This window comes from Heterodontus francisci, chromosome 33 (assembly GCF_036365525.1).
Source record: "Heterodontus francisci isolate sHetFra1 chromosome 33, sHetFra1.hap1, whole genome shotgun sequence".
NCBI classification, from domain to species: Eukaryota; Metazoa; Chordata; class Chondrichthyes; order Heterodontiformes; family Heterodontidae; genus Heterodontus; species Heterodontus francisci.
In genome coordinates, this window is record NC_090403.1 from 23,034,195 (window position 1) to 23,053,039 (window position 18,845).

Genomic DNA, 18,845 nt, shown 5'->3' on the forward strand with positions numbered 1-18,845 from the left:
GAAATATCGCTTCAGTCCCAGTTAGAAAGATTGCACAGGAATAGATTCAAGGGTAGCATCAACCCAACACTTCATAGTCAAGAGCCCAAAGCAAGAAACAGCCAAAGAATTGATTCAAATGGTCACATGATTGACAGTTTCACAGAAGGTATTTAACAGTAAGGCCGCTGTGGAAAATACACTTATGCGTTGTGGGGGTGGGGGAGGGGTGGTTTCTGAGACTGGGTTTTAAATACATTGAGGGGAATTTTATCCTGGCAACAGAGGTCTTGACATACGGAGGAACCAACACCGAGATCCCCACATCGCCTCTTCTACGGAAGGCCCGCCTAATTTAGTGTCAATCAGGTGGCCCAACCACGGGAACAAGGACCATGTCACCGTAAGTTCTGCCCTTGCAAAGCTGCCAGCCAATCAGAGGCTGGCAGCTGCAGCAGCTGCATCTACCGGAGGCCGAGGAGCGTCACTGGAACCAGGCTTCAGATAGGTCAGGGCAGGAGGGGTCTTGCGAGGTGGGGGCTGTGGGGATTGATGGGGGGGAGAGGTGGGTCGACAGTAAGGGCAGTGTGCACCTCCCCACCCTCCCCATTGCCAGATCTCTCGTTCAGGCACTAAGTACCTTTTAATGAGCAAACCCCCATCTCCCCACCACCCCGGAGCTGGGAAGCAGATGCCTGGTTTTCCGTGCTGTGCTTCCCATGCAGTGGGTGTCCCTGTCTAATTGCAGTAGTGGCAGGAAGAGGCCCTTAATTGTGGGTTAATTGCCTAGTTAAGGGCCTCAATTGGTGGCAGGGTGGGAAGGCTGTTCACAAGCCTTCCTGCCCTGGACTAAATTTTGGCTGAGGCAGGATGGTGGCAGGAGCACCCCCACAACCACACCCCACCCCCCGACCCCCGTCACCATTCCACCCTATTCTCTCCCCACCTCCAAACCTACCAAGGGGTGGAATCTTGTGCTGGTTGCACTCCAGTGTGATCTTCCAGGAGATAGCCTCCTAATTGGCCATCTCCGCGTCTGCCATCCAATTAAGGACAGCGGGCGGGTTGCTGAGAATGCAGGCCCAATCAGATGGCCTTCAGTGAAGTCTTGCCGGCAGCCCCACCGGGAGAGGCGGGCGGGGCTCAGGCAGCAGGAGACCATGAGGGTGCCTCGAGATGGAGGCGCCCTCTTAAGAATTATGAGATTTTAAAACATACATGTGGCAATAGCTGCCAGTCCATCAGTGCAGAGGAGGAGTTACCCTTTCACAGGATGGCCTGCACCCACATCTGTAGCCCTCTGGCACGAGATGCTCTGGATGAGGAGGTTGGGGGCAGAGTTAAAGCAGGCCTCCCAGGCCCTACCCTAGCTGTGAAGGCCATCTTCCATGGAGCTGCCAGGCTTGGCACTCAGCAGGAGTCTGCTCGACTGTCGGGAAGAACCCAGCAGAATCCTCCCTGCCCACCCCCCCCCCCCTCATTAGGCCCTTAATTGATCATTAGTGACTACCTGCAGCTGCCGTTGGTCACCTGCCTCCGACAAGATTGCGCAGAGGCGGGAGGGCGTTGGCCAGCCGACCCAATGCCCTAATCTGCACGTTTCCTCCCAGTCCCAGGAAGACTCTGCCCATTACGTGGTCTATGAATGTCATCATTTGTGAAAGTACACCCAAGGAACCATGAGCTTATCAGAATCTGTTTATTTGATTGATGGTACACTACATGCAGTGAACGCAATGTCTTGAGAGTTCTGTATTCTAGGTTTTTTCTAGAAGATTTAACACCCACATGTTATTCTGTGGGTATATATAGCCTCCCCCCCCCCCCCCCCCCCACCCCATTGCTGCTCCTGGGCCACGCCTCTCCCCTCTGCACTGTTACTGTAACTCCTAGACACCCCCTTTCCCCCCATCTATTGCTGCTATAACTCCTGGATCCACTCCCTCCTGCACTCTTTTGCAGCAGTGACTCCTGGACCACCTCACCCCTACTGCTGTGATTCCTGGACCCCCCACTCCACCACTACTGTAACTCCCTAAACCACCACCCCCCGCCCACTGCTGCTGTGACTCCTGGACACACACCCCCCCCCCCCAACTGCTGCTGTGACTCCTGGACCCCTTCCTGCTCCCACTGCTGCTATGACTCCTGGACACCCCCTGCCTCCCACCCCCCCCCCCCCCACTGCTGCTATGACTCTTGGATACCCCCTGCCCCCCACACCCCACCCCCCCCCCCCCCCCCTCCACTGCTGCTGTGACTCCTGGACACGCCCCTCCCCACTGCTGCTGTGACTCGTGGTCCCCCCACCGTTCCCCCCCCCCCCCCACTGTTGCTTCTGCTGCTGCAACTCCCTGTACCTCTGCATAAGGACTGAAGACCGAATGGACGGAGTGAGAGCTAGTTGGGACCATGTCCGAGGCGAGACACCATGTGGCCACACGGTTCAGCGATGCCTCCCTGGAGATTCACCTCCAGGCTGCAAAGGAAAGGTAGGTGGCCCCCTTTCCAAGAGATGGCAAGAAGAGACCTTCCTGCCTGGCCAAGCTAGCCTGGATGGAGATCGCAGAGGAGGCCAGCAGCTATGAGGTCACCTTCCGGAACTGGATCCAGTGCCGCAAGAGGGTCAATGTCCTCCTTCGCATCACCAAGGTGAGCCCTCTGTACTCATTTCCTCTTTGGGGCTTGTATGTGGCTGCACAGGAGGAAATGACCACAAAGGCGGTGGCAGGGGGGTTGAGGTATTACCACATCCTGCCAGATGCATGGCTGCATCTCGGCGACAACCCACCTTCTTTCAGACTCACTCCCCCCACCGCCCCTCCCCATTATGTCCCCTGAGAGCGGATGTGTGGAGGAGCCATTTGGGATATGCCATCAGGAGACAAAGAGCTGCCACTAGCATAAGTGCCTGTTGTTCTTTGTGCGAGGTCTAACTGTGTCCTTCTTTCTGTTTGCAGGAGAAATGGGCCCATAAAAACAAGGAAACATAAAGGACTGGCAGTGGGATCCTCTGACACCAGCAGAGGAGGAGGCTCTGGACCTAGCGGAGGCCCAGGGCAGCCATGCAAATGCAGATGGTGAGACTGGAGTACCTGCAGAAGAGAGTCAGGAGACATTGTGTTCATGTGTCTGTCACCACACTTCAGGAGATCCACATGGTTGGCATGAGGAGATCTGAACAAACTAACCCATAAATGTTTTTATCTCTCATGCAGGTCATGGCACTGCGGAGACAAACTTATCCACTGGGACAGGGGGCCTACCTTTGACCTCTGAAAAGGAGGAGGACCAGTCAGAGGATGCACCGTCACATGATTCCTCCACACCCTCCACCAGCACACACTTTAACATTTATGGTTTGTGCTCAGGCTTAGATTCAGGGTCACAAGCTAGTGAAATCACTACACACGTGTCCAAGCAGCTGATGGAGGCTGTGACAGTCAAAGCCGCTGACAGTCAGAGGACTATGGGTGACCAGGCCCATGCTGAGCCCCTGGCTGATAATGAGCCTCTGGTGTGGGCAGCACAGAACAAGTTAGAGTTATAGAGTCATAGAGTTATACAGCACAGAAACAGGCCCTTTGGCCCATTGTGTCTGTGCCGGCCATCAAGCACCTAACTATTCTAATCCCATTTTCCAGCACTTGGCCCATAGCCTTGTCTGCTATGGCGTTTCACGTGCTCATCTAAAAGTTGGAGTTGCAGAGCGAGGGAAGGGAACATCTGGTGCAGCTGCCAGCAGCAATGTGCAGCCATGAGTGGGTGATTGAGGAGTTGATCCTTGCCATGAGTGCTGCCATGTGTTACGGCCAGGTGAGGAGGGGGTCTCAGGCTCCCCTTTTGCCCCTTCTCTTGTTTGACCGCAACAGGGTTTATCTTTTTTGAACACAGTGATTGAACTTAACCACCTCAGTGAGCGCTTGCTCCTATTCCTCCAATGTAATTGCTAAAGAACCAATCAGACAGGTTTTCTTGAGTTTAACCAAGAAAGATGCAAGTTTATCATTCTTAACACGCTAAACTGGTTAAAATTACTAAAATACGCTATGCATTCACGCACATATTCACACGATAGTCACACGCATACACATACACAAATAGATTACAGAGGGAAAACAGATTTGATGGTTGGAGTAGAGTCTGGAATAAATGGAATTTAAATACTGAATATCAGTCCCAGAGTCCTCAGTTGAAATTGTAGTCCTGAAGTTCTCGCTGGGGCACATGCACAGTTGCGGGCTTGCTTCTCAGGCTCCAGAAGGCAGTAAAGGGAGTTTTGACCCTTGTCGCTGAGTTGCTGGCTGTGGCGGTCTGACTGCAGAGGGAGAGACAGAGAGAGATGCTCCCTTGATGGCTTACAGTTACTGTTCTCTGCTTTCTGTCTGGCAAAGCTTACAGCTTCCCCCGAGCTGTACAAGCAATCACATGGCATTACCAAAACCTCATTTCAGGTAATTTAATCAGAGAGCACCCCATTGTTCTGGTTTGGTTGAGTCAGTCTTGTTGTCTCCAGTCTGGTTCTTTTGGTATTTCAAATGTAAATTGCAGTGGCCATCTTGGCTGCCAGTGTACTTTTTAAAAAGTTATTTGTAAGAATTTCCAGTAAAAGTCTCAGGCAAGGTTCCAACCAATGAAATTAATATTTCCCATTTGGCATGTAGGGCTTTCATGACACACGTCTCAGGTGTCTGGGCGCATGGCTTCCTCCATCGAGAGGTTGGCGGCCCTCATAGAGAGCCAGATGCTGGAGATGCATGCAGACCTGCACACCATCGCCTTGGCCATGAACTCAACACAGCAGTGGCAAGGTGAGAGAAGGACAAGAGGCCAGGAGTCCCCAGCAGGTCATCTTCCATCTCAGATGAGCAGGGAGGTGCAAGTGAGCCCTGAAAGGAAGGAGGAATATGTGCCCTCCACATCTGGGGCTCCCCTCAAGGCGCTCCCAATTTTGGACACTGGCTCCTCAGCCCCTCCGCATGTGAGCCCAGTTCCAGTTGCTGTGATGACTGAGGAGGCTTCTGCACCTGTGCAGGAAACCCTCAGCCACCCGGGGCCTTCGAGGCCTCAGGCAGCCAGAGGACACCTGCTGAGGTCCTCCCAGGCCAATGGACAGACCAATCAGCAGATTGCCTCCACCTCAGCTGCCAGCGCAGGGTGACCGCAAAGAATCACATGAAAGCGTATAAAGAAGAGCATGTAGACACACTTGGAGTTTCATGGGTGTATTAATTGTGGCCTTTGCAATGTTTACTATAATTGTGCTAATAAATGTAGGTCAGAATCATTGCTGTAAATGGCTTATGCTTTCATTGTTGAATTGTGAGATGCAACCTTCCCCCTTGCTCCCTCAATGAGCTGCCAGTGTAGGCACAGGCCACGTTTGGTCAGCGTCTCAGATGTGCCAGAGTGCGTGGTGAAGCTGGGTACTAGGTGTTGGCTTGCGATAGGAAGGAAATGACAGGCAGAATACAGTGAGGTGAGTCTTTATTGAGTTCACTTTGAGGGGCCATTATGGTGGCAGGAAGCAGGAAGGTACGAGATTATGTCATGCCTCCCTTGCGCATCTCTCAATGGCCCTGGTCTCCAGTGCAGGGGTTCAAGATCCAGTGCTGCCTGCTCAGTAAGCTCTTCCACATTCTCTTCATCGATGAGGGCTGTCAATCAATTATGTCCTCTTCATAAGGGCGTGTGTCAGTATTTACAGGGGTCCCAGGGAGTGAGTCAGTATTTACAGGGGGTCCCAGGAGTGAGTCAGTATTTACAGGGGTTTCCAGGGAGTGAGTCAGTATTTACAGGGGTCCCAGGGAGTGAGTCAGTATTTACAGGGGTTCCCAGGAGTGAGTCAGTATTTACAGGGTTCCCGGGGCATGTGTCAGTATTTACAGGGGTCCCAGGGAGTGAGTCAGTATTTACAGGGTTCCCGGGGCATGTGTCAGTATTTACAGGGGTCCCAGGGAGTGAGTCAGTATTTACAGGGGTCCCAGGGAGTGAGTCAGTATTTACAGGGGTTTCCAGGGAGTGAGTCAGTATTTACAGGGGTCCCAGGGAGTGAGTCAGTATTTACAGGGGTCCCAGGGAGTGAGTCAGTATTTACAGGGGTTTCCAGGAGTGAGTCAGTATTTACAGGGGTTCCCAGGGAGTGAGTCAGTATTTAAAGGGGTTCCCGGGAGTGAGTCAGTATTTACAGGGGGTCCCAGGAGTGAGTCAGTATTTACAGGGGTTCCCGGGAGTGAGTCAGTATTTACAGGGGGACCCAGGGAGTGAGTCAGTATATACAGGGGTTCCCAGGAGTGAGTCAGTATTTACAGGGGGTCCCGGGGAGTGAGTCAGTATTTACAGGGGGTCCCGGGGAGTGAGTCAGTATTTACAGAGGTTCCCAGGAGTGAGTCAGTATTTACAGGGGTCCCGGGGCGTGAGTCAGTATGTACAGAGGTTCCCGGGGAGTGAGTCAGTATTTACAGGGGTCCCGGGGAGTGAGTCAGTATTGACAGGGGTTCCCAGGAGTGCACTAATAATTGCAGGAGTTCTGCCACACAATAAAGTTTGAAAACTACTGGAGTAAGGGAACCTTTACTGTTCATCCAGTATATATTATTCCTGTTTGGGAGCAATTGATCCTGCAATTGGGTGCAAAAGTGGGAAAGTATTGCACCAAAGCCAAAATTCTTGCAGGTGCTGCTTAAATCAGTGATATAAAAGTAAATGCATGGCTCGTAACTACCATCGGTGGGTAGTTGAAGGAAGCACAAGGCAGAGTATCAGTGTTGCAGTATTGTAGCAATCTCACACCCTGTGCTCCCTCCGCGTGTTTTTCAACTGGGAATGTGGAATTGGTGAATTCACCGTTTATTTTGCTTGTGTTTAAGGGGTCACTGTGTCAGTCATGATGTACCGCTCTTTTCGGGGGTGTCGGTTCTCCACCCCCACTGTCCCTACCACCCAAAAGATGAATGAATGAGTAATTGTAGCAAAATTGGGCAGCCACAGCAACACATTTTCTTTCCCTGGTGATTCAAACAAACAACAAAAACAACTGCAAATCTGAATCAAGAAATGGAAAATGCTGAAGATACACAGCAGGTCAATTTGCATCTGGACAGGTAAAAGACAGATGAAGGTGAACTGAGGAGAGGAACTGAAACATTAACATTTTCTCTTTAGAGATGGTGATGCATTTATGCTTCCTTTTTTGCAGACGATTCTCCAGCGTATAGTTTGATTAATTCATAAATTTATACAGAGAGAGTTTTGTCAAGGTGTCCATGCGAATATGCATGTTTAGAACTAGGTTTGTTATTCAAAGGGTTAATCTTGTATGACGACATTCTTGAAGTTGCCTTAATCTGAGGGTAGGCTCCAAACTGGGAATGTGTAACTTGAAGAAAAAAAAAAGGTAATGCTGATTGTTTTAATACTTTACCTTATGCCCTCATCAGGGGCATGGCTTAAAGGTCATAACCCCAGGCCCCGGGGCTCCTGAAACCCATTTTAGCAAAGAGAACAGATAAGCTAGGTCATGCACTTTGGTAGGTTTCTCTTTTTTTCTTTTTTCTTTTCGTGGGGGCAGTTTTTTGTTTTAATCAACAGTAATCTTTTTATTTTCTAATTGAAAACAACTCAATGTAAAGGATATTGAATAGGGAAATAAAAATCTGGTTTCCACAAGGTTTCCTATTTTTTAAAGATCGAGTGAATCCACTAAAACACTACAGTTTTATAGAAACTCGGAAATGGCCACTTGATAGGTATGTAGCGCAATTTCAGAATCGTCTCATGAACGATTTGGACTCAGGAATCAGAAAAAGTACAATTTCAAAATTTGTGGATGACACCAATTTGGAGGGTATAGTTAATGCTGAGGAGAACAAATACAGGAAGGCATTCATAAACTTTCAGGAATGGGGGTGTAAGTGGAAAATCTATTTCAATATAGCTATTTGTGTGCAGTGTTGCATTTTGGTAGGAATAAGGAGGGCACTTACTCCTTGGAAAATAAGTGTCTAAACAGAGCAGAGGAGCAAAGAGATGGAGGGGTTTATGCTCGTCTGGAGCATGGACCTGTTGGGCCAAATAGCCTGTTTCTGTGCCGCACACTCTATGTAATTCTGTCGACATTGCAGTCTTTTTGGCAATGTAAAATGTCTCGGGGCTGAAATGTTAACTTGTAGGTAGCAGGACATTTTAGACAGGGGTTCCAATTTCCTTGTCTTATTGGGCCAACCAATTTCTTGCTATATGGGCTACATTGCAAGAACACAAGACATAAAATTCAACTATTTCCCCCACTCTCCCTCTCAATGACTAAAAACCCAGTCACATATTAACTGTTTGAAGCTGCTGCTCAGATTCAGGAGAAGACTGCAGAAGTGTAAGTCACCAGGGCTATGTGAATCAAATAGAGCTTTCAAGGTCGCATATGGCTCAAAGAAAAAAAGAACTTCCATTTATATAAGCATGTTGCATGATTTCAGGACACCCCAAAATGCTTAACAGCCAATGAAGTACTTTTGTAGTGAAAAGGAGCAGATAGTCTGGTTTAGTGATGTTGATTGAGGAATGAATATTGGCCAGGACACTGGAGAGAACTCCTCTGTATCATTATCTCTCTCTTAATGCAATCCTATTTCCCTCTCTTTAATTTGCTTTCTGTACCTAAATTGATGTTGAATTCAATATTCTAAGCTACAGTTCCTGGTTCAGACTCTGCGCTGCTCACTAAAAATTCTTTAATCTGATTTGGTAAGGAGATACACAGTTGCTTGCTAAGTTTACACAGGTCCGAAATGTGGTTGGCTATCAGGAACTTGCTCTGCAATAGCCCATAGAAAGTCTATGTGCAAGTTTAACAAACAGTTGGCTCTTCATTCACTGCTCAGCACACAATCCAGCCCATTAACCATCTCAAAGGAGAACAGTGATAAGGCACAGAAGGACCACAAGGAACCAACTGCTACTACATGCTATGCAAGAATAGCCATACTACATAATATAATTCCCTACAAAGGGAATGTTAGTCATGCTTCTCATTTAGCTGCCATTACTTTTGTAAGTGAGTTACTTCAAATTATTTAGCTAGAATTTTCAAAGGAGTCACAAAGCTCATTGTCAGAGCACCAAGCTATGTTTTAGCTGTGTAAATGTAATTTGTTTAATTTGAGCTGATTTGGACTACAAAAAAGGAGCATGTCCCTTTAAACAAGGTCATCTTTGTGACTGAGAGCTTCTTTGCTGTTGAAGTGCTGTTTCCTGCGCTTCAGTAAGTTTTTATCTGCCTCTCGTTGCACCGTTGGTGGTATCGGCTAAATCCTTTGAGGTTGGGAAGTGGAATTTTGCCGAAGGGTCCTGAACCTCAGGTAGAAGGAGATTAGCAACATGTTCACTACTGTGGGCCAATGCAGCACTATCACTCAAGGACCAGGTTTAAATATTTTTACATGTTATGTCACTTTGTGTTTAATCTTTAATGTGGTTCCAAGCGCCCTAGGTCGGACACATCACCCGCCAGTCACAATGAAATGGGCAATTTACATTTTTTCATTTTGAAATTCAGGGCTAATTGTCTGACCTAACTGCACACGGTGAATTCCTCGGAGCAGTACAGGTCATTATCTTGACTAGTGGCAGAAATACATGCTTTATAGCTTTTTCAAAGGGTTTGACATTGACACTGCTTCAGATACAAACACAGCTGTGATGGATCAAACCAACCCCCACGCCACCTTCAACCCTCCCCCCCCCACACCCCCCCTCCCCGATTACCACTACCCCGCAACCCCCAGCGTTTACCATTGCTCCAGTTGGAAACAAATAGCATGTTGCATGTCTTGAACTGAACCTAATGGGGTCCAGCAAAAATCAGAAGTATTATGCTAGAGGCCATAGTAAGATTGGACTTTCCAGTACATTCAACAACATCAAGGGCAATATAATATGCAATTGACAGTCCGATAAGCACAGAACCTAATAATATTTATATCTATCTTGGAAGCAATTATTTTGAAACCTTTTCAATCTGCCAATATATGCTAAGTTGTGAAATCTGCAGACATCTTACATTGTACCTGGATACAGAGTATTTTCAAATTATGTCCTTTCATCTTTGGGACACTGAGTTGACTCCACTCCAGCCAAAGGATGGAAGTGTTGTTTTCTAAATCTCCATAAAGTGAAGTGATTTTGCTTTGTCTCAGTTTAATTCCAGGTGGACAGAAGCCTGCAGCATAAAACTGAACTGTAGGTAAGTTGAACAGGACGAGCTAAAGAGCCTTTTTGTCATTACGTTTTCTGTTCTGAGTGAACTCACTTTACTGAAAGAGTTGTCCTTCCAATAATCTGTTTGATGATATTTTGCCTATTTGAGAGGTGCAGTTGGGGGCAAACAGTGAAATGTTTCTGCAGCAAACCACATCTAGTAACAGGAATACTGAATGAGGCAGAAGAGTCAGGCCTGAGGGAATAAAACCTTCTACATCTGCTCAGGTCTCATTCAGTCACTGGTAATGTTCAATATTTCAATGGTTTTGTGAACAGCTAACTTGTTGATGTCTTGGCAGTGCTTATCTTTATCCCTCCCCTGCAACTAAACATTTAAAATATTTTTTCTGGTATTTATTCATTCACAAGACCTGCTGACATGTCCTTAAATCCTCAGTGAATGATAGAAGCAGACAGTGAAAGGCTAACATAGAAAATTATCAAGATTTGATCCAAAGGCATCAACAATGGAGAGAAAATTTCCAGATTAATTCATACAATTTGCATTTTATCAACCTTTTTATCCCTTTACATCTAGTGAGCCATGTCCCTCAGTCAGCAGGAGTGAGCACTTATGAATTATTTGAAACAGGAATGTTATAGAATTATAGGAATTTTCAGCACCGAAGGAAGCCATTAGGTCCATCATGTTTGTGCCAGCCAAAAATGAGTTACCCAGCCTAATCCCACTTCCCAACTCTTGGCCCATATCCTTGTAGGTTATGGCACTTCAAGTGCATGTCCAAGTGTTTTTTAAATGTGATGAGGGTTTCTGCCTCTACCTCCCTTTCAGGCAGTGAGTTCCAGACCTTACCACCCTCTAGGTGAAAAAGGTTTTCCTCAAATTCTCTCTAATCCTAATTCTACTGTTAAAAATACTCAAATTTCAGTCACTTCTAATTTGTTCGTAACATCTAGAGAATCTGGGAGAACCAGAAAGCTTTCTAGCCATCTTAGAGATTATTTTGACAATGGCCTCACTGATGCTCATGCTGAATCTTTCCTGTGTCCTCAGCTCAGAAGCTTACCGTTTGCCTTAAATCAGTAGAAAATGAAATAAACACTCTACACAGTATGATCCCAATAACCAGTGATACCATTAATTAATTAGAAATGGGTACTATTCCATTAACAGGGTGATGCCATTATGAATTAGTAATGTGTGCCATTCTGAACATTTTGATGCAGCTACACAATAATTTAGAAATTACTGTTTGTGAACAGGACATACCTGGGCAAACTTCCACCTTGCCAGTGCTCATAGAATCATAGAAAGTTTACGGTACAGAAAGGGGCCACTTGGCCCATCGTGTCTGCGCCGGTCAAAAAGCCACCCAATCTAATCCCACCTTCCAGCATTTGGTCCGTAGCCCTGCAGGTTACGGCACTTGAGTTGCATATCCAGATACCTTTTAAATGAGTTCAAGGTTTCTGCCTGTTCTGAATGTTTGTCATTTGCCACTACTTTACAATAATCTTCCTGCCTCATTTTGCTGCTCTTCCTCAAATCATGTAAGTTCTGTCAGAACATCTTTAAATTCACTAAATTTAAATTCACTAAATTTAAATTGCCTAAATCCACACCCTGTGTGATGAGTAGCTGGAGCTTTCTTGTGGGTTGTCATCCTGAACCAAAAGCCTTCACCTGGTCTCATGACACAATTTGACACAATCTGGTAGGACCTCCGGGGACTGGGAGTTCAGTTGGCTGGTGTGTGGTTCAGAGCAATACCAGCGTGAGTTCAATTCCTGTTCTGGTCTGAGGAAGGCAATTGGAAACCATCTCATGTTCCCTCTCTTCTAGTCATGCTCGTCTCTCCTTCATGAAGAGCTGAGGACTTGGGGACATTACCACAACACCAGGACCTCTGTGGTATGGTCAGTGAATCGGACACTTCAGTTGTGATCCTGAGTCATTACTGAATAGCTACCAGCACCTGTTGATTGGACTAATGAAATTTTCATCATTTATTCTGATTACATGGCTCATTGGCTGCTTAATCACTGTGAAAGAAATTAGAGACAAAAAAAACTGAATTGCATTTATATAGTGCTGTTCACATTATCAGGATACCCCAAAGTGTTGCAGTCAATGAATTACTTTTGAAGTGTAATCACTGTTGTTATATAGACAAATGTGGCAGCCTATTTGGACACAGCAAGATCCCACCAAAGCTAATAAATGACCAATTCATCTGATCTGGTGGCATTTGGTGAGGGATGAACAATGCCCAGGACATTTCTCTTGTCTGTTTCAGACAGTGCCATGACATCTTTTACAGCAATCTGAACAGGTAAATGGAGCCCCAGTTTAACATTTCAGCAAAAGACCCTTATCTTAGCACAATATTGAATTTCCAGTACAAAAGCAAAACACTGCAGATGCTGGAAATCTGAAATAAAAACTGAAAATGCTGGAAATATTCAGCAGGACTGGCAGCATCTGTGGAGAAAGAAACAGAGTTAATCTTTCAAGTTGATGACCTTTTGTCAGAACTGACTTGCTGAGTATTTCCAGCGTTTTCTGTTTACTGAGTTTTCAGCCTCGATTATGTGCAGAAATTCTGGACTGACACCTGAACTCACAACCTTCTGATTCAAAGGCCTGAGTGCTACCATTGACCAAAGCTGACACTTTGCAGGTCACGATTGGTTGGTTACGCAGCATTCACATTAAATTGGCCGACGTGAAATTGGCTGCAGCAAAATTGCTGTTGTTGGCCATTTTGTTTGGCAGGCATTGAAATCTAGAAATAGGATTATTAAACTATTGATTTGAAATATAGCTTAAACAGTCCATGTAGCCTCCAAATCTTCAGATAAACAGCGGCCCAGACAGCACCTTTGGCGACATTGGTGGATCAGTGCCTGATGCTTTGTGCAACATTTCTCTCTCCTGTTTTAACAGCGCCATTAACCTATTTGAAAATAAACGGGTTAATATCTGCATTAAAAAAGCAGTTAAAGGAACATCGTATGGGCATGTTAAGTGTTCATTTGAAAATATCAGCAACAGTAATCACAACCTGAAATCCTTATGATCGCAAGGTTCATACGATAATAACATTCTGTGGCAATAGCGAAGACTGAGTTTTAACATCTGAAATATCACAAAACTCTCAAACTTCACAAATCTGAGAATCCTGACTTCCTGCTTGATTGCTGGATGCCTTGTCATGCGGATAACAGGCTTCAATACTTGCAGAATCAGTGTGCGCACTCATGTACTCAGCCTCAGGATTGTAGAGTGAGCAATCTCTTCCTCTTCTGTGTCACAATCACAGGAGATCAGCTAAAGCTTCAGTCTAAAGCTATTTACAACATTAATGAAAATCTGATTGCTTAACTGTTTGACTGCAGTTTGACCAGGCATAATCTTTGAATTGAAAGGAATAACTCAGTGTTATTAATACAAAATGACAGCAACTTCTTTGTTTTTAAGTAGGACTCTCTCTCTCACTTATTCCACTACGCCTCTCAATGATTCTTCCTGCTACCAATTCTATCTCTGTAAGAGTCATCTTCTCTACTTGTCGTTGCCCTTCTTTCCAAATACATTTAATTTTTTTGTATTTTTGGTCTTTTGTATTTCCCTTCAACCATCATTATCTCTAATTGTGTCAAAAATCTAGGGCTGAATTTTCGTTTGGGGTTGGGAAACAGGAGCCGAGACTGTTTCCAGGTTCCGAACCCACCCCCTGGGGGTAAACAGTCGCTCGCTGGAATTATAACCGGGGTGCCTCCTTAATTGGCATGGAGACAGGTTCCCTGTCCAAGTAAGGGTAGCGGGTGGCCTCTCAAAGCTAGAGGGCCAATTATATGTCTTCCAGCTTCAGAGGAACACCTGGCTGCAGTAAATGGTAAGTAACTAAGAGGGTGCCTCAACAAGAAGGTGCCCTCTCAGTCACTTTTCAAAAAATCTTCATAGCTGAAATGTTCCAGCCCAGGCAACATCCTGGTGAATCTCCTCTGCACCCTCTCCAGCGCAATCATATCCTTTCTATGATGTGGTGCCCAGAACTTTACACAGTACTCCAGCTGTGGCCTAACTAGAGTTTTATACAGCTCCATCATAACCTTCCTGCTCTTATATTCTATGCCTCAGCTAATAAAGGCAAGTATCCCATCCTAACCACCTTATCTACCCGCGCTGCTGCCTTCAGTGATCTAGATGCCGATCCAGAAGCATCAGGATACCGATGCTTCAGGCGGGATAGAGAGGGAGGTAAAAGGGGTGGAGGAGTTGCATTACTGGTCAAAGAGGATATCACAGCTGTGCTGAAGGAAGGCACTATGGAGGACTCGAGCTGTGAGGCAATATGGGCAGAACTCAGAAATAGGAAGGGTGCGGTAACAATGTTGGGGCTGTACTACAGGCCTCCCAACAGCGAGCGTGAGATAGAGGTACAAATATGTAAACAGATTATGGAAAGCTGTAGGAGCAACAGGGTGGTGGTGATAGGAGATTTTAATTTTCCCAACATTGACTGGGATTCACTTAGTGTTAGAGGTCTAGATGGAGCAGAATTTGTAAGGAGCATCCAGGAGGGTTTTCTAGAGCAGTATGTAAATAGTCCAACTCGGGAAGGGGCCATACTGGACCTGGTGTTGGGGAATGAGCCGGGCCAGGTGGTTGACGTTTCAGTAGAGGACTACTTTGGGAATAGTGATCACAATTCCGTAAGTTTTAGAATACTCATGGACAAAGACGAGAGTGGTCCTAAAGGAAGAGTGCTAAATTGGGGCAAGGCCAACTACACCAAAATTCGGCAGGAGCTGGGGAATGTAGATTGGGAGCAGCTGTTTGAAGGTAAATCCACATTTGATATGTGGGAGGCTTTTAAAGAGAGGTTGATTAGCGTGCAGGAGAGACATGTTCCTGTGAAAATGAGGGGTAGAAATGGCAAGATTAGGGAACCATGGATGACAGGTGAAATTGTGAGACTAGCTAAGAGGAAAAAGGAAGCATCCATAAGGTCTAGGCAGCTGAAGAAAGACGAAGCTTTGAAAGAATATCGGGATTGTAGGCGCAATCTGAAACGAGGAATTAAGAGGGCTAAAAGGGGTCATGAAATATCTTTAGCAAACAGGGTTAAGGAAAATCCCAAAGCCTTTTATTCATATATAAGGAGCAAGAGGGTAACTAGAGAAACGATTGGCCCACTCAAGGACAAAGGAGGAAAGTTATGCGTGGAGTCAGAGAAAATGGGTGAGATTCTAAACGAGTACTTTGCATCGGTATTCACCGAGGAGAGGGACATGACGGATGTTGAGGTTAGGGACAGATGTTTGATTACTCTAGGTCAAGTCGGCATAAGGAGGGAGGAAGTGTTGGGTATTCTAAAAGGCATTAAGGTGGACAAGTCCCCAGGTCCGGATGGGATCTATCCCAGGTTACTGTGGGAAGCGAGAGAGGAAATAGTTGGGGCCTTAACAGATATCTTTGCAACATCCTTAAACACGGGTGAGGTCCCAGAGGACTGGAGAATTGCTAATGTTGTCCCCTTGTTTAAGAAGGGTAGCAGGGATAATCCAGGTAATTATAGACCGGTGAGCCTGACGTCAGTGGTAGGGAAGCTGCTGGAGAAGATACTGAGGGATAGGATCTATTCCCATCTGGAAGAAAATGGGCTTATCAGTGATAGGCAACATGGTTTTGTGCAGGGAAGGTCATGTCTTACCAACTTAATAGAATTCTTTGAGGAAGTGACAAAGTTGATTGATGAGGGAAGGGCTGTAGATGTCATATACATGGACTTCAGTAAGGCGTTTGATAAGGTTCCCCATGGTAGGCTGATGGAGAAAGTGAAGGCGCATGGGGTCCAAGGTGTACTAGCTAGATGGATAAAGAACTGGCTGGGCAACAGGAGACAGAGAGTAGCAGTGGAAGGGAGTTTCTCAAAATGGAGACGTGTGACCAGTGGTGTTCCACAGGGATCCGTGCTGGGACCACTGTTGTTTGTGATATACATAAATGATTTGGAGGAAAGTATAGGAGGTCTGATTAGCAAGTTTGCAGACGACACTAAGATTGGTGGAGTAGCAGATAGTGAAGGGGACTGTCAGAGAATACAGCAGAATATAGATAGACTGGAGAGTTGGGCAGAGAAATGACAGATGGAGTTCAATCAGGGCAAATGCGAGGTGATGCATTTTGGAAGATCCAATTCAAGAATGAACTATATAGTAAATGGAAAAGTCCTGGGGAAAATTGATGTGCAGAGAGATTTGGATGTTCAGGTCCATTGTTCCCTGAAGGTGGCAACGCAGGTCAATAGAGTGGTCAAGAAGGCATACGGCATGCTTTCCTTCATCGGACGGGGTATTGAGTACAAAAGTTGGCAGGTCATGTTACAGTTGTATAGGACTTGGTTCGGCCATATTTGGAATACTGCGTGCAGTTCTGGTCGCCACATTACCAAAAGGATGTGGATGCTTTGGAGAGGGTGCAGAGGAGGTTCACCAGGATGTTGCCTGGTATGGAGGGCGCTAGCTATGAAGAGAGGTTGAGTAGATTAGGATTATTTTCATTAGAAAGACGGAGGTTGAGGGGGGACCTGATTGAGGTGTACAAAATCATGAGAGGTATAGACAGGGTGGATAGCAAGAAGCTTTTTCCCAGAGTGGGGGTTTCAATTACAAGGGGACATGAGTTCAAAGTGAAAGGGGAAAAGTTTAGGGGGGATATGCGTGGAAAGTTCTTTACGCAGAGGGTGGTGGGTGCATGGAACGCATTGCCAGTGGAGGTGGTAGACGCGGGCACGATAGCGTCTTTTAAGATGTATCTAGACAGATACATGAATGGGCAGGAAGTAAAGAGATACAGACCCTTAGATAATAGGCGACAGGTTTAGATAGAGGATTTGGATCGGCGTAGGCTTGGAGGGCCGAAGGGCCTGTTCCTGTGCTGTAATTTTCTTTGTTCTTTGTTCTTTGTTCTATGGACAAGTACACCAAGGTCCCTCTGACCTTCTGTACTTCCTAGTACTTCTGTACTACCATCCATTGTACATTCCCTTGCCTTGTCAGTCCTCCCAAAATGCATCACCTCACACTTCTCAGGATTAAATTCCATTTGCCACTGCTCTGCCCATCTTACCAGCCCATCTATATCATCCTGTAATCTAAGGCTTTCCTCCTCATTATTTACAACACCACCAATTTTCGTGTCATCTGCGAACTTACTGATCATGCCTCCTATATTCACGTCTAAATCATTAATGTACACTACAAACAGCAAGGGTCCCAGCACCAACCCCTGCGGTACACCACTGGTCAGAGGCTTCCACTTGCAGAAACAACCCTCGACTATCACCCTCTGCCTCCTGCCACTAAGCCAATTTTGGATCCAATTTGCCAAATTGCCCTGGATCTCATGGGCTCTTACCTTCTTAACCAATCTCCCATGTGGGACCTTATCAAAAGCCTTAGTGAAGTCCATGTAGACTACATCAACTGCTTTACCCTCATCTACACATCTAGTCACCTCCTTGAAAAATTCAATCAAGTTAGTTAGACACGATCTCCCCCTGACAAAGCCATGCTGACTATCCCTGATTAATGTTTGCTTCTCCAAGTGGAAATTAATCCTGTGCCTCAGAAATTTTTCCAATAGTTTCCCTACCACTGATGTTAGACTCCCCGGCCTGTAATTACCTGGTTTATCTTTGCTACCCTTCTTGAATAATGGTACCACATTCGCTGTCCTCCAGTCCTCTGGCACCTCTCCTGTAGCTAGAGAGGATTTGAAAATTTGTGTCAGAGCCCCTGCTATCTCCTCCCTTGCCTCACATGACAGCCTGGGATACATCTCATCTGGGCCTGGGGATTCATCCACTTCTAAGCCCATTAAAACAGCTAATACTTCCTCCCTTTTAATACTAATATGTTGAAGTATATCACAATCCCCCTCCCTGATCTCTGCACCTACATCGTCTTTCTCCATAGTGAACACAGGTGAAAAGTAATCATTTAAAACCTCACCTCTATCCTCCAGCTCCACACACATATTGCCACTTTGGTCCCGAATGGGTCCTACTCTTTCCCTGCTTATCCTCTTGCCATTAATATACTTATAAAATGCCTTCGGATTTTCCTTTATCTTGCCCACCAGTGTTTTTTCATGTCCCCTCTTCGCTCTCCTATTTACTTTTTAAAGTACCCCCCTACACTTTCTATACTCCTCTAGTGCCTCTGCTGTTTTCAGTGCTCCAAATCTACCAGAAGCCTCCTTTTTTTCCTTATCCAATCTTCTATATCCCTTGACATCCAGGGTTCCCTGGACTTGTTGGTCCTACCCTTCACCTTAACGGGTACATGTTGGCACTCAATTCACACTATTCCCTCTTTGAATGACTCCCGCTGGTCTAATGTAGATTTTTCTACAAGTAGCTGTTCCCAGTCCACTTTGGCCAGATCCTGTTTTATCATACTGAAATCGGCCTTCCCCAATTCAGCACCTTTATTTCCGGTCCGTCTTTGTCCTTTTCCATAACTACCTTAACTCTTACAGAGTTATGGTCACTATTCCCGAAATGCTCCCACACTGACACCTCTACCACTTGTCCGGCTTCATTCCCTGGGATTAGGTCGAGTACTGTTCCTTCTCT